Genomic DNA, 16,856 nt, shown 5'->3' with positions numbered 1-16,856 from the left:
GCTTCATATTATAAGTATCTGTATTTTTTATATCTAGGAGGGAGTAAATAGTGAAGATTTGTTATGTTATTTCAGCTAGATCAGGGATCAGCAAACCTATTCTTCAAAGAGCTAGACAGTAAATATTTTAGGCCTGAAGGTCTCTATTGTAAGTGCTCAGCCTTTCACTATAGCATGAAAACAGACTTAAACAATATGAAAATTAATTAATGTGTTTTTAATTAATGTGTTAGTGTTTCATTAAAACTTTATTTATAATCATGTGTCACGAAATAGTCTTTATTCCAATTTTTCTCAACCATATAAAAATGTAAAAACTATTCTTAGCTTGTGGGCCATACAAAAACAGGCAGCAAATCAGATTTGGCCTGCAAATGACAACTAAATGCAACCTGATTTTTTGCCCTTAATGCTTCGGTCACCTGATTATGCCTTACAAAAAAAATAGACGGGAACTTCCAAAACCTGCTAAATTTTCCTGTGTAGTTCCTTCTAAAAAAGTATTCAACAGAATCTTCAATATGTACTGCTTTACAAATAAGTAATTGTAGATTCCTTAGTTCCTGCTTTCATTTATATTAGGGAAATCAGCGTTGTTGCATAGCAATAGGCAGCATTACCATGAATGCATTATGATCTGAAAGCACATTCCCACTGACAACTGATAATCCCCATGGAAGCTGCCTCCACAGCAGAGGAGTACCCCATTCATATCTGAGCTCATCCCTGTTATCTTCCCCAAGAGATCACCCCATCATGCACTGTTTTTCTCATGTCACATAGCACATGTGCAGGGTAATAAAGGAACGAACGCCTTCCCTGGCTGGCGCATGATTTCAAGTGACTTCCCTGAGTTTAGTCTGGCAACTGAGTTCACAGTTTCCTCTTTCATGTAGAAGTTAATGGGACATGAGCTTGCTAAATATAATGATAATAGCATTGAACAAAAAATCACATCAGCATTACTAGTGTAAATAACAGTATTATTTACAGGTTGTAAAAAAAAATGATGGTCATTTTTATCATTGAGGGCTCAAAAACATAACACTAAAGAATGACAGTCATTTTTGACAATTACTGTTTTTACTAAGATCATCTCCCATACATATTTGACATTAATAAATCATATGAATTGTCTTTTTATGATCAGATATTCTGATTCCTTCATAGTATGTGCGAGAAGCAGAAGACAGCACATTGTGAAGCCTTAGGCAGCTGCGGCCCACCCACCTTTGTCCCATTTATTCTAAGTTATTATCATTTCCACTGCTGCAGCCCCTCTCTAGGACTGGAGTTCTGCCCACAATTCCATTATTTTTGGCTAGAGTCCTATTAAATGAAGGTGACTTTGATTTCCAGGCTCAATAAAAAGAACGTGAGGAAAGCCAGGCGGTGTGGAGAGTAAATGATTTACTGAAAGCATCCACTATTAGTAAGGTATATGCTAAGCTCTTCATATATTTAACATGTTACTGTATTATTCCTTCAACTCTTCAACATTACCATAAATGAGGTGCTATTATCATCATCTTAAAGATTAAAGGAAAAAAATTGAGGTATAAGAAGTTTAGAAATCTCTCAACTTTACACTACTGGTAAGAGATGGTGTTCTTTCAATCTCACTACACTGCTGTCTGGATTATAGTGTTTTCTGACCTCATCCCCAAGAGTTTGAATTTATATTCAATTTCTCCATAAGGAATGGGATGACTTTCCAAAACAGTCACTTGGTAGTAGATACTCTGCATCGATTTTATTTTTTTAAATATTTATTTATTTATGCATACAAAAACTGAGGTATAGGCCAGAGGTGTGAGATGGTGAGAAGATTCACCAGATTCAGAGTGGGGAGCAGAAAAGGCAGATCCACTGAAATACACTGCTGAGGGGAGCAGTGGGCGAGACAGGAGAGGTCTGCTGTGCCATGTGAGTTATCTCCCTGGCCAGGGATCAAACTAATATTGCAATGGTTGGCAATCAGTTGATAGCACTGTCATTAACCCTTGCACCACCAGGAGGTCCCTCTGCATTGACTTTAAATTACTTGCTACTATGCCCAACTTTTCCTTCCAGAGTTATCTTGAGACAATTGTGTTTGTGCAGCCTAGGTGCTTACTCCAAGCCTCACTGCTATCACTGGACAACTTCTCTCCAGTCCCTATCCTGTGCCTGAGGGAACAGATCCCACTCTTTTCCTAACAGCACAGTATTTTTGGACATGTGGTATGTCCAAACCACATCTACTCAAGTCACATATCCCACTGTAAATCTTCAAATGTCTAATCCTACCAATGAAAAGGTAGGATATTGCCCCACCTTAAATAATATTTCAATAATATATTACTACTAAACAATATGCTACTAAATATGAATTTTTCTATGAAATGAAACATTGCAATGATTTTTTTTTTATTTTTTCAATAATAGTTTCAAGTGCTAGGACCTGGAAGGTATAATGGTATGTGTCAAGAGATACAATGAATTTTCATTTTGTATTTAAATTACTAGATCCTAGTCCAACACAAAAGTTTGAATGAATTAGCTAGTGAATTAATAGCTAGCACATATGTAAAATAGTCCCGATTTATGTTGTATAAAGAGGGCATATGCAGCTAGAACCCAGTTTAGACCTAAGTCAAATACTGAAAGAGCTGAAGTTGTCTTTGATGTCACCTCACCTCTTCTGTGGCACCTCTCTCTAGATACCCTACCACTATCATGTGCCACCCAGCTCTCCCCACAGAGTCTATAAAACTCTAGACCCTTCCTATTCCCCATCTTGGTCCTTATTACAATTTTGTGTCCAGGATCTCATTTTCTCATTCATATTCTCTATTTTTAACCAAAATAAAAAAGCTATGTTATTTTCTTTTTTTTAAAGATTTGTTTATTTATTTATGCAAGAACCAGGGTACAGGCCAGATGCGTGAGAGGGTGACAGGATTCACCAGAGACAGAGCAAGGAACAGAACAGCAGACTGATGAAATACACTGCTGAGGGGAGCAGCGGGTGAGACGGGAGGGGTCTGCTGTGCCATGTGGGACCCTCGCCGGCCAGCTGGGATCGAACTAGTGCTGCAGAGGCTGTGGACAGCTTCACAGTGCTACGCTCAACCACCTGCGCCACCAGGGGAGGCCCAAAAAGCTATGTTATATTCTAAGTATAAGTGATATCTTCCCTCAAAGGTAAATTATCAGTTTGGCTCCCAAGACAGGAAGAAGAGGTCACTGGTCCAAACAAGGAGAGTCAAGGTAAAGGATTTCAGATGACCAGAGATTCAGCTTGGCATATTGCCAAAGGATATGGCAGGTACAGATGGCAACAATCCACTACCCAGGGATTCAGATGGCACCTAATTGACAGGAGAAAATAACCAGGCAGGTGGCTAACAGCTTAGGCCCAGCTATCTAAAGTTAGATCAAGCACAGGGACAGAAAACCAATAACAGTAAATATGAAATATAAGGAATTCATGGAATCTTAATAGTTCTACCTGAGGAGCCTAAATTACTGGACTATTTCCCTTTCCAACTTCATCAAAGTTTTGTTCAGATGTGGCTGATCATAAACTGAGAATGAAAGGGAAATGATACACTCAGAAGAAGAGAAACTGGACAGAGGTTCAAGGACAGATTAATAAGACCACTGACCAAGTGTCATGAACAAATTTTGATTATTCTCTTTCTTCAAGATTTCTCATATAGGGAGAATTATAATGATTGAGTCCATTCTAAATGCAATGCTGAAGGCCACTCCAGAGCAGGGAGAAAAAACTCACAGAGATTAACTCGACCTGGGAGCAGAAAATCAGACAAGAAATTAAGAACAGTCAAGAGAGGTTTTACAAAGGAGCTAACATTTGAACTTTATTTTGGTGCATAAATAGAATAGTATAGTATAAGAAGGCATTCCAAACAGGAACCACAGCATGAACAAAGGCAAGAAGGCTTGAAAACACACATATATGCTTGAGGAATTGTGGGTTATCTAGCATGACTAGCCCACAGGCAACCGTGCAGAAAATAGTAAAAACAAAGCTAGATACGTATCTCTATACATACACATGTGCATATATTATGTATACATAAACACATGTATACATAAACATATATAAACACACATGTATATGTGTATATATTGGTATACGTGTGTGTATAAATGTGCATATATATACCTACATGTGTATTTTGTCCCTGTGATTAAGCTGTATCAAACTGCAAATGTCTTTTACTATGACTCTTAGAGAATTGAACATGACCTTAAGGAAAACCATTCAAAGATTTTAATCAAGCAGAAAGGCAATAACCAGCTTTGTAAAATTGGTGATAAAAAGTCAGAGACTAGAAGAAGAGAATCACAGTATATTGATGCTAGTCAGACTCATCAAAGTTCAGTTAGGATAATCCATGCAAGAGATGAGGGACTAGAGCAAGGCAGTGGTCACAGGGATGGAGACGTATAGGAGGCCACAGGAGTCTTTAAGGGGTAGAATCAACACAACTCAATGACCGATTTGACAAAGAATAAGAGATGTTCCTAACTTACGCAATTGAGGATGGATGACACAGGAATGCCATTAACAAAGACAAAGAAATAAAGGAAGATTTGGGGGGCAAGATATAAATTGGATTTAAATTTGAAAAAACAAAACCATGGAACCAGTGGGAGGCTGCGCTATAGTCAAGAATCAGTGTATCAGTAATATTTGAATACTTAGGAATGCACACAATAACCCCAAGAAAGTATCGAAGAGAAGGGAAGGATGGAAGAGACAAAACCTAGGGAAACTAAATTTGTGTAAACCTGAAAAGCTTGTCATGACTACAAAAGTAACTGTGCAGGTATTTCAGCCAAATGGATGTTACCCAACAGCGTGAGTCTTTTATTTGAAATAGGTAAGGGAGAGGAAGACAGATCCTGATTACGGGAGAAGTACTAAAAAGTTGCAAAGTTTTTCTGTATTGAAATATACCTATGCTGATAGCCAGCTACTCTATTTAAGTCTTCTTGGAAGAATAAGGAAGTAAGAATGGTCTGTGGGGGGCCTCCCTGGTGGCGCAAGAGGTTAAGACGCGGCACTATATGAAGCTATCCACATCCACAGCAGCACCAGTTCAATCCCTGGCCGGGGAAGTGACCCACATGGCTCAGCAGACCTCTCCTGACTTGCCCACCGCTCCCCTCAGCAGTATATTTCAGTACATCTACCTGTTCTGCTCCCCACTCTGTCTCTGGTGAATCTCTCACCCCCCACACCTCTGGCCTGTACCCCAGTTATTGTATGCATAAATAAATAAATCTTTTAAAAAAGAAAAAGAGTGGTCTGTGGGATCCTTTCCTGTCTTTGAATCTGGAGAGCTATAATGCTCTCCTCTCAGAAACATGTTTAATTGGTAACTTATATGTTGTCTACAAAATAGAGGTCTTCCTACAGCCTGCTGCTAGGCTAGCAATTACACCACCACCATATAAAATGTATCTGAAGGGCCTCCCTGGTGGCACAAGGGTTAAGTCTCAGAGCCAGAGCTATCAAGTTACAGTCAGCCACTGCAGCAATGAGTTTGATCCCCAGCCAGGGAGCTGACCCACATGGCGCAGCAGACCTCTTTTCTCTTGCCCACTGCTCCCCTCAACACTGTATTTCAGTAGGTCTGCCTGTTCTGCTCCCCACTCTGTCTCTGATGAATCCTCTCACCCGCCTTTCCCACTCACCTCTAGCGTGCACCCCAATTCTTCTGTGCATAAATTAATAAAATAAATCTTTAAAAAAATAAATGCAACTGAGTTCATGATAACCAAATCCACCACTGAAGTGATGCAGTAAGCCCAAATGACAGCTTTTTGAAAACATTGATCCTATTGTGGCCAAAATACCCCATGTAAATTCTTTATATGCATCCTTATTTTCTGGTACCAAACAATTTAGATGTAATTTTTCAGGTCGTTCAGCAGCACATAATGAATGGCCTCTTCTATTATACTGCTCAGAAAAAGTCCAAGTTAATTAACCTAATTGTGGTAATTCTTTACCCAGTATATATGTAGCAAATCATTGTGTGGTATAGTTTGAGTATATACAATTTTATCTGTCAGTTATAGCTCAACAAAACTGGGGAAAAAACAAACATACAATTTATTACATGATCAGAAACCTGTGTTCTTCTAACTGGGATAGCAAATGTATCTAAGAGAGCGGTGTGAGGATTATTTATTTGTGGAAGTTTTTTCACAAGCTTTCAATTACTATATTCATTAGTTGTTATTAGTAGTATAATACCTGTGGAGTTTAAGATATAGTAAATGATATATACAATTAAATGATAGTGATTTTTATCTCATCTTTACTATGATTCATAAAAATTAGTAAATAATTAAGACATTAACTCAAAGAAATATGTGACATTTTAACAGACAAATTTGTATTCTGATAAGCTAATTGGAAAATAGTCATAAAATTATTCAAAGCATATTCAATGTAGCACCTACATAAATATAAACAGAATCACTTGCCCTTTCTTTATGCATAATGAAATATAGTAAACTAGTCTGCCAACAAGAGGCTAAACGGATGTGTTTCATCTAATCAATAACTTGAATGGTAAGACTATTGAACATCAGTGAATCAAAGAGATGTCAATTTCATTTTACATTCTTGGCAAGATACTATACGGACATTATTTTAGGGGGAAAAAATTGTTCCAAGATGATTAATCACAGCTATATAAATTGCAGAAAAACACTGCTGTTCCAGATACAAGGTTTAATAAAGAATCAGCTCCTCCTGAGGGAATACATTCTAGTTTCCACATTTCTCTGCAATAGTTTACACTTTGCTTGAGAAAAGCCTGGGGTGAAGAAAAAGATATGACTTAATGGTTGATCATTTTAGCAGCAAAACCCTTTAACTCAGAGGAGAATGTTAATGAAATTGGTTGAAGTAACCAAAGCAAATGCAGACTACCACATTTCACAGGAATATACAAGGTTGTAATGGGTAAAAAATATGTTGACAATGAATTCAACCCTGCATTTGATGGCATCAGGAAATGCAATTTCCTAAGAGACTATTTCTGTTCAAGAAATATGAATATCTACAGACAGGGACTATGTCTGAAAATACAGAAAGACAGAGACAAAGAAAGTCATGTAGATCTAATTCTACTGCTCAAAGTACTAAATGTCTTCAGGAATTTCCAATTATTCTCTTCTACAGAGGTCCTGGAATGACAGTATATGCTAAGTGGGATGGCCATTAACAAGAAAATGTGGGCCCAGGTCAAGAATCAATCCCAGGTATCTTCTTATATGATCACAAGGTAATTTTTAAAGCACAAATACCTGGATTTGGTGTTAGAACAACTGAGTTTATTTCCAATAGCTGAAAACCTATTACTATATATTTACCCCTAAACACTTAAAAGGAAACAGAAAACCATATTTCTCAAGGAAAGCAGACTTGGCTTGCCTCCACCATAGATCAAATTAAGCGGGGGCCATGAGGCAAATGAGCCCAGATTTGGGACAACAAATTCTGTTGATAGATTTGGCTCCATTAGACTTGGGTACAAACTACATCCAAATAATGGGATTTGGTTCCCTGTGAAAAAAAAAATTATGGAGCTTAAATAAAAAGAAAAAAACCACCTTCTCATTACAATCAACTGCTAAAAGATTCTGCAAGGAAAATGCTCTCAAATGAATTAGTTGTATAACTGTTAGTTTCATTAAAATGATTTAATAGTTCTCCAAATGTCATGGCATTAGCATTTTACACAAAGCTATAAAACAGTAGCAAAAAAAAAAAAATCAACTGTCTTTAAAAAAAGTCAGCACTTTTGGACGATGTTTATGAGACTACATGGTCACTTTGTGATATGAAATGGCAGCATCACTAAGATAAATATTTCATGCTGGCCAGTTATATTTGGGGCAGGAGGCCATTAAAGGAATGAAGCTGCCGAATTCATCTTTCCTTTGGCTGGGCTTCAACAACACACTGAGCACTGGCTACCTCATCTTAACAAGTCTCTGTGGAGAAGGACAGCTTTTTGGAATATTTCCTTAAGAAATTATTTAATTACATATTTTTACAATGTTTAAGTTGTTCTTTTCAGGGCAAGCTAAAAACATACCAACTGGCAGGTGATAGTCATACTTTAAATGGCAAAACCTTAATAAATGATTTCCAGAAAGACAAAGGGCACACCTGCAGATGCTGACTATCTTGAAAATCCATCCCCAATCCACTTGTCTCTAAATAAACATAAGAAACTTTCCATTCTCAATAGAGTGTAAGTGATGTTCATGTTTTTGTTTGCTGTTTTTTTCCAAAACTATCCCTTAAACAAAATTTTTATAAAAATAAGCAACATACTTAGGCAAAACAGTAATCTACAAAGTTGAAACTGCTAAGGATTAATTGTAACAAGTGCCTAGTGATATAGTTAGCACACAGAACCTTGAAATCTAAGTGCAGAACTGACGCTGCCAGAAGAGAAAGGGGCAGGGGGGTGGGGTGAACAAAGTGGGGGGAGGTGTCTCAATGGACTGTGGGGGAATATTATTGGTGTTTTAGTGGTGAGCATAGTGTGATAACATATATTTGTAGAGGTGTGAACCTACACCCTTAAAACATATATAGTACTGTAAATCAATGTTACTTCAATAAACATCTTTTAAATTAATTTTAAAAAGGGATTAAATTGTCATAAATTTTAGTTTAAATGGATGAGTTAAATGGCTAATAGACTGTTTTTTTATGTTAGATATACCTATTTATTTTCTTTTTCTTTTTTTTTTCATTTTTGCACAATGTATGCATTATCATTTTGGTTATATTCCCCATACAATTGCACCCCCCCCTTATTTTGACCCTATTCCTTTCTATCCCCTTCCCTCTCCTCCCCACCCCCCACCCTGTGGTGTGTCTCTGGTTTATAGTTGCTTGTTGATTTTGACTTTTACTTTGTATTAGTCTTTGTCCTGGTCCCTTATTTAGGTTTTCTAAATTCCTGCTATGAATGAGACCATCCGGTATTTTTCTTTTTCTTTCTGACTTATTTCGCTTAGCATGATCCCTTGGTTAATAGACTGTTAATAGTCCTACAGGAGCTGAAACCACCTAAGAGAATGGTTAGCAAAAGCAAATGGCTCACAGATAAGTCTTTTCTGCATTATTGGCCTTATTCACACATTACCTACGCTATTCTCTGACTCACATATTCAGTAATGTGATGCAAAGGAGACAATATAATATGGTGAGAGAACAATGAATTTGGACTATTAACATCTGGGTTAAAATTCTGACTTGATGTGGGAAAATTACTTAGTTCATCTCTAAAACTAGGAGCCTGGACTGGATGAGGTCCAAGATTGTGGACTGGCTGGTGTAGGCAAGGACAGTACCTTGTCACCATGTGATGGAGCAACTGTCAAGAGAAGTCAGAAGATAGAGGAAAGCTTCAGTGTGGTCTCCCATATCTATTTAATTGAATCGATGTGGAAGTCTTGTTACTATAGAATGGACACAGACTTTTGTGGCCCCCATATGATCTCACTCCAATAATAAGCTAATTTCATATAGTCTTAAATTTCTAAATGGTGTATGAGCCTTATCACTTTTAAAATTCTATATTCTGATTATAATTATTAACTCCCACCAATATCTCTGCTCCTGTATTATTAAAATCTCCTCAACTTTAAAGGCAGGTGAACTGAAGCAGGAAATTAAGAGGTAGTGATCAGTGTCAAAACCTGGAGGAGTATTCATGAGATTGGGTACTGACTACAGGCCCTGTACCTGTAGTTCAAATATTACCAAATGCTTTGATCAGAAGTTCCATAATATTGAATGTACTATTATATGATGACATACGAGCATTATATGAGTACAAATGTACTATTATATGAGTACATCTACATCAAAAATACAAGTACTGAGTACAAATGTTGTAGATGTCTAAATGTCTGACGTAGCCTTTGGGATTTAGAAAATAGAAGATAACTTAATCTCTGACCTGAAAAAGTCTGTATAGCACTTTATTGTCTGTATAGCACTATTTACAATAGTTAGAATATTAGAAGCAACTTAAATGCCCATCAGTAGATTAGATCATGAAGATGTGGTATGTCTACAAAATGGAATACTATTTAATTATAAGGAAAGATGAAATGTTGCTATTTATAGCAAAATGGAGTCTGAGGGAATTAGGTGACATGAAGCAAGTCTGAATGCCAACAAAGACAAACACTGGACATTTACATAGCAAACAATTCGACAAAGTAAAGTATTTATAAAAAACGAGCAATCATTAATAAACAAAGTGAGGTTTCTGAGGTTAAGAGGGAGGAGGCAAGGATAAAAGGTCCAAGGGAATATAAAGGGTGGAAGGGGGTGGGAACTCTGATTAGAGAAGAGAAAAATGAAATTATCAGCAAAGCATGTACAATATCCTCAAAGTTTGGTTTAAGAATCACTCAGAAAATTTGTTAAAGATACAGATTCCTGAGCTCCACACCTACTTTCACGGATTCTAAGACATTACATCTGGGGTGGGTTTAGTAATCTGCATTTTTAGCAGTACCCACTAATACACGTAGTTAGAACACACAGTTGGAAACTCCAGTGGACAAGACTTCAGCTCAGGAGTTTAACAGTCTGGGTTTGACTCCCAGCTTGACCACTGCCCAGAATGTGTCCCTGATTAAGTCACTAGTTCACTGGACTTCAGTGTTCTCATTTATAAAATGAAAATAATAACAGTAATTCCATGTTAGGTAGTTTTAACATTTATACCCAGTAAGCTCTTAGTAAAAGTTGTTGTTCTACTAGAAAACTTAAATAAGGGACCAGGAAAATGAATAATTATAAGAAAGTGAAAATCAAAATCAACAAAAAACTATGAACCAGAGACACACTGGGGGGGGGAGGGGAGGGGAGGGATTGGGGTCAAAATAAGGGGGTTGCAATTGTATGGGGAATATAAAAATAAAATTTATTTTTAAAAAAAAGTTGTTGTTCTTGTTTTTGCTATAATTAATTAATATTATTTAAACACAAGAAACTGACCAAATGCTAACTGGTCTGACATTGTTCCTAGAATGAATAACAAGAGTTTGGATAAAGGTAGAGAAAGCTTTAAGGAGAAAGAAAACATTTGGCTAAACCTTAAAATAAAAAGATCTGTATTATCAGAAAGAAGAAATTCTGGGAGGAAATACACTAAGGAAATCACCAAGGAAGATGAGAATGAGCAGTGTGGGACCTGGTGGAGGGAACAGCCCCTAAAGGAGAGCAGGGTTGGGAGTAGTGGGACATGCACAGTCAGGAGATGGAGGCGCAGCAAACTGGACGACCCTAGCAGTATTTGAAACACCTGCTTTAAAAGGCTACTACATTAGAGGTAGGTCCCATGTTAAGAAACAGGATCTACAGAGGCCAATTTATAGTAACTCTTCTTTATACAAAAATAACCCCTTTATTTACAAAATAATTTATCACACAGAACCTTAATTCATTGCTGCGTTAACTGGCTGAAGAAACATTTCAATTTATTAGAGATAAATAATTCAATCTTTCAATAAAGCTTTTCTGAAATGAAGGGATTATCTTATTTACTTCAGGAACCTCGGGCATGAGGCCAGGAACTTGCTAGTAGCTCTAAACAAATGGTTGCTAGACCGAAGAGTTACAGATATATATCATTATTACAGGAAATGGATGTCCATGAAAAAAAAGTTTTTTTCCTTTGAGAGAACCCAGATCCATTTATTGTTCATACTCCCAGGCGAAGCCACTGTTTTGCAAGATGCAACCAAATTCATTGCTTTTGTTTATACTGAGTGTCCATAACTATGAAAGCAGCCATAAATTAAATTAAATATTGTTCACGTCAATAGTCAAGCTGGATAATTCAATTGAAAATATGCTGAACTCTCATTTGACTTTATAGATATCTGAGTAACTTCATTAAATTCATAATTTAGTGGATGATAAGAACAGCACAGTGTATTGGGAAACTAAAAGCCTGTCTTATTTCTCTTCTCAGGCCTGTGTGTACATGGATCCTCAGAGAGTCACTAAAAGTTGCAACTTAATCCCCCAGGAAACATGCATATCAAACATCTCTATGCCCCCAAAACGGAAGTATCCCCAATTGTGTCTCAGAGCCCATGAACTTCTCTGACTGTGGATATTTCAACTTCTCTTTCTTTATCTTGGGAAAATAACATTGAAGGATCCCATATATGGGATCATTTACTTTTTCTTTGACTCCTCAAGTAAAGTCCTGAAAACTAAGTGGTGATTAAAAAGGTAGTGAAACAAATGGGTCAGAAGTTCGTGGGGATATCCACACTTCACTTTCATAGAGATTACCCATGTCCTGTACACGGGGCAGTTGTGCTGATCACCTATAAGGACTAAGTGTAGATCATGAACTGTGTCACTGAGGAATCAGTGCCAAGGCAAGGGTAAATGTCTGTATTAATTATTAAGATAACCATTACATAGACTTGCCTTAAAAGAACCACAGCAGGAAAAATAGGAAATTATCTAAAATGATACTTTTCTATAACTATGACCACAAAGTCATGACAACAAGGAAAACACTGCACTGATATAATCTGTAATCTTGGATGAGCTAGAAAACGTGTCTTTACTCCTACTGCCATCCACTTACTGTTTTTGTGACCCTGGGAATAAAATGACTAACTTAAGCTTCACGTCACTAATTTGACTCCAGTTAAAGCCCCGAGGGGAGCTATCAGCATGTCTCGTCCAACTGCCTCCAAGGGAACAACAGAGAAATAGTTGGCCTATTAAAAACAATGGACGCATTCACTCTGTACCTTCCTGATGGGTCCCCGTGCTTCTGTGTACAACTGCCCGGCTCTTTCAGCCCCTTGACTACTTTCTATACGTGTGTTTACAACCAATTCAAACCAATATTGGGGAAACAATAAAGTCCATTGAAATAGAAGCAATTTTTATGGTCACACCTGCTAACGTCTATCTTTATGCATACGTGTAACTAATAGTGTTCGGTATCAGTAACTCAAAGTCCCAGCAACACAGAATTTAGTGGTAAGAGCTCTGGGTACTGTCTTGGAGTGAGCCAATCTGGGTTTACATTTCAGCTGATATACCAGATAGTTGTGTGCCCTCAGCACATCATTCAATCTTTCTGAGTCTCTAACTATAAACAAAGAAAATAAAACTTAACTCATGAAGACACTGACATGAGTCTATACACAACATATACTCAACTAGTGTTAGTTCATTTACAAACATTGCTCAAAAATATGTTAAAATAACTACAACTTTGATGGCACAGGAGTTAAAGAATCGAAATAAAAAATAGACAATGATAGGTTCAAAATCACTGGGTTTAGTTTTATACAAATTCATTTTCTCCATAAATTCCAATTCATGGAGAATTTATTGACTCCCACAAAAATATTCCCCAATAGGGAAAAACTGCATTTATATGAGGTAGCTAAAATAACCAAACTCCACGGAATACTACTCAGTCATTTAAAAAAAAAGATGAAAACTTGCCATTTTCAACAACATGGATGGACTGTAAGGAGATTATGCTAAATGAAGTAAATTAGGAGAAAGACAAATACCATGTGATTTCACGCATTTGTGGAATATCAAGAAAATAGCAAAGGAACAAGCTAATCTAAAACAAAAACAAACGCTTAGACTCTGACAACAGAATCATGGTTACCAGGGGTAAGGCGGGGGAGGGACAAGAGGGGACTAATTGGTTGGTGGTAGATGGTGGCACAACATTTGGTAGTGGGTGTGTTGTGATATATATATAGTTGCTGGGGTGAGAAACTGTGGGCCTGAAACCTACACAGCAGTATAAATTAATGTTACCTCAATAAAATAATTAATTAAAATAATCAAACCCATAGAAGTAGAATGGTGTTGCAGAGGCTGAGGGGGGTGGGAAAATGGGCAATTTTTCAATGGGTATAGTTTAGTTATGCAAGATGAATATGCCCTACAGATCTGTTATACAACATAGTCCCTACAGTTAACAATGGAGCATTGTGCACCTAAAACATTTGTTAATAGGTCAGATAACATGTTCAGTGTTAATAGGGAAAAATATGTGACATCTTCACACAAGAGCAATGAGGCATTTCACACTATTACGCAGAGGGAACTAGATGGAAGGCAGGGTCGATCATTCCCCCAACTTGTCTCATGTTGGACATATTTACCTAAGTGGAAGAGAGCTCAGTAGACCCCACTGAGAAGGACAAATAATTGAGGGAGGTGACAGTGATCTGTGGGGGCACCGAGCATCACATTTACTTCCCTCCTGAGCATTAAGGAAAACCTGAATGTTAGAAGCCTTATCAAGCAAGGACTCCCGTAACCACTGCTCTACTTTCCATCTCTTCTAGGTACCTCAGTATGGACTCATACTGTTACAGGGTGGGGAGAGGGGTACCCCAGGCCCTGCAAACCTGCCTGCTCTAAATAGGAACCACCATCCACTGCATCAACACAAAACATTTGAGACTTTAATGAAAAGGAACTTTAATACAATTAGTAAACAATACAGGAAAGGCAAAGAATCTAGTTTCTAAATCAAGCACCCAATGTTACCCGTCCCCTCGTGGGTAAAAGTCCACCCAAATGGGATTGGCCCAGAGCAAGGCCCCAAAACCTGCCCCAAGTCTAAAGCATCCTCCAGTGGGGACCCACAGAAAAGGATCAGAAACAACCAGACAAGTCTGGAAGGAAAAGAGCAAAATCAAAATCAAGACAAAACCACCATTGTCACCTCCCCACGGGACTCACCCACATCTGTGTCACCCAGTCCAAGACCAAAAGGCAAGCGCAGTCTCTTCACGTGTCTCTCGGCTCCATGTGCCTCCTCCAGGTCTCCTTCTGGCTCCATCCTGCTTCCTTCCTTCCTCGTCTCCTCTGCAGCTTCTACTCTCTTGCTCAGCTCCACCCTCCTTTTGGGTGGGGAAGAAAACCTGGAACCTCCCCCCTTCCTGGGGACCACGCTGTTAGAATACCACATGTCCTTCGAAATCTGACTTATTTCACTTAGCATAATGCTTCCAGGCTCATCTATGTTACAGAATGTACCAGAGTTTCTTTCCTTCTCTAGGTTAATATTCTGATATATACATACCATTTTTTATCCATTCATACATTGATGGAAGTAGGATTTTTTTTTAATGTAGCACTTTTTTCTTACATCATTAATTTCTGGACAATATGTGGTTTCTCCCCTCAGGTATGGTCACCATAGATCTCCTACCACCAAAGCACCCATAATCCATCACCATATTCCCTTCCCCCCACTGTTTCCTCCCTTCCCTGCTCCTTTGCCTCCCCCTCCCCTACTGGAAACCTTGTATCTATGGGCAGTTTTCATGGTTTGTCTTTGTCTAACCCTTTGCTTTTTCTAGAGTCCACATATAAGTGATACCATCTGATATTATTTTCCTTCTGACTTAACTTCATTTAGGATCAACCCTTCCACAATCCAAATGGCATGAGTTTATCTTTTTTGATCACTGAGTAATATTCCAGTGTGTGTGTGTGTATCACATCTTCTTGATCCTTTCATCTGTTTGGGAGCACTTGGGTTGTTTCCATGGCTTGGCCTTTGTAAATAGTGCTGCAATAAAAACAGAGTTGCAGGTTTCCTTTTGAATTAATGTTTTGTGTCCTTTGACTACATTCCTAGGAGTGGAATAGCAGGGTCATAAAGCAGATCCATTTCTAGAGTTTTGAGGAATCTCCACAGTCCCCTAACTTTGCTCTTTTATCTTTCAAATCAAACAAGCCAAAAGGTACAAGACAGTAGTTCCCAGTATTTCCTACACATTGGAATCACCAGATCAGCTCTTCAAAAGCACGGCCTCCCAGGCTCACCCCATATCAATTACAGCAGAATCTGTAGGGGTGCAGCCTGGACTGAGAGCCTCTGTGTAAAGTCACAATTAGTAAGGGACCATAAACTTGCATGTGTCTGCATCAGATAGAAAAAGACTCCCACCTCTGCTTGTAGCCTGTCTTAGGACCATCATTCCAGGGAGTAAAAGGCCTGAGGGAATCTACAGAAAATGAAAGTGTTCACAGATGATTCATGAGCATCAAGATGAAAAAGAAAGCAAGGCAGGCAACTCCAAGAACACCACTTCAGTCAAGATTCAAATCAGTGATTCCAGGCTAACATGGAAATTAGCTAAATCCTTCACTGGTTTCATTTCTTCCATTCAGTTTTTTATTTCTGATGCTTTTGACTTTTGCTTTCTCTAGAGGTGATCCCTGTGGATTGTGCCAAACAAGTTTATTCTGATTGATTCACTGCTATTAAGATACTTTCTACGATTACCAAGTCTCAATGGAAATATTCAGAGAGCTCCCAATCTGTTCAGAGATGGCAAACCAATAAAATGTTGGAATACATTATCTGCAGGTTGCTATAACATTACAATTAAAATACAGTCTTCCCACAAGGGGTGATAAGAATGGAAGCCCTGAACAGCCCAGGGTATTACTGAACTTGATCTCAGTCAGGTGCCAACACTGGCTAACCTGAGCATTTTTTTTTTCACTTCTCAAAGTAATGCTCAGTCTTGCTCATTTAAAGGGTGAAATATAAGTAACAGGTCCTAGTCTGAGTTCTGTGCTGTCCTTGAGCAGGTGGAAAGGAAAGGGAACAATCAATTGTCAGATACTGTATAAACCTCCCACTTGAAAAGAGAAGCTGCTATGAGAAGCTCTGACCAAACCTAGACCACCTGCATGGTATGGTTTTCCCTTGAGGTGACACCAGATGAGGTATCTGTTCTGAGTTGAATGGTGTCTG

Source organism: Talpa occidentalis, unplaced genomic scaffold (assembly GCF_014898055.3).
Source record: "Talpa occidentalis isolate TD23 unplaced genomic scaffold, MPIMG_talOcc4v2.1 talOcc4.7, whole genome shotgun sequence".
Lineage (NCBI taxonomy): Eukaryota > Metazoa > Chordata > Mammalia > Eulipotyphla > Talpidae > Talpa > Talpa occidentalis.
This window is presented reverse-complemented; position numbering follows the sequence as displayed.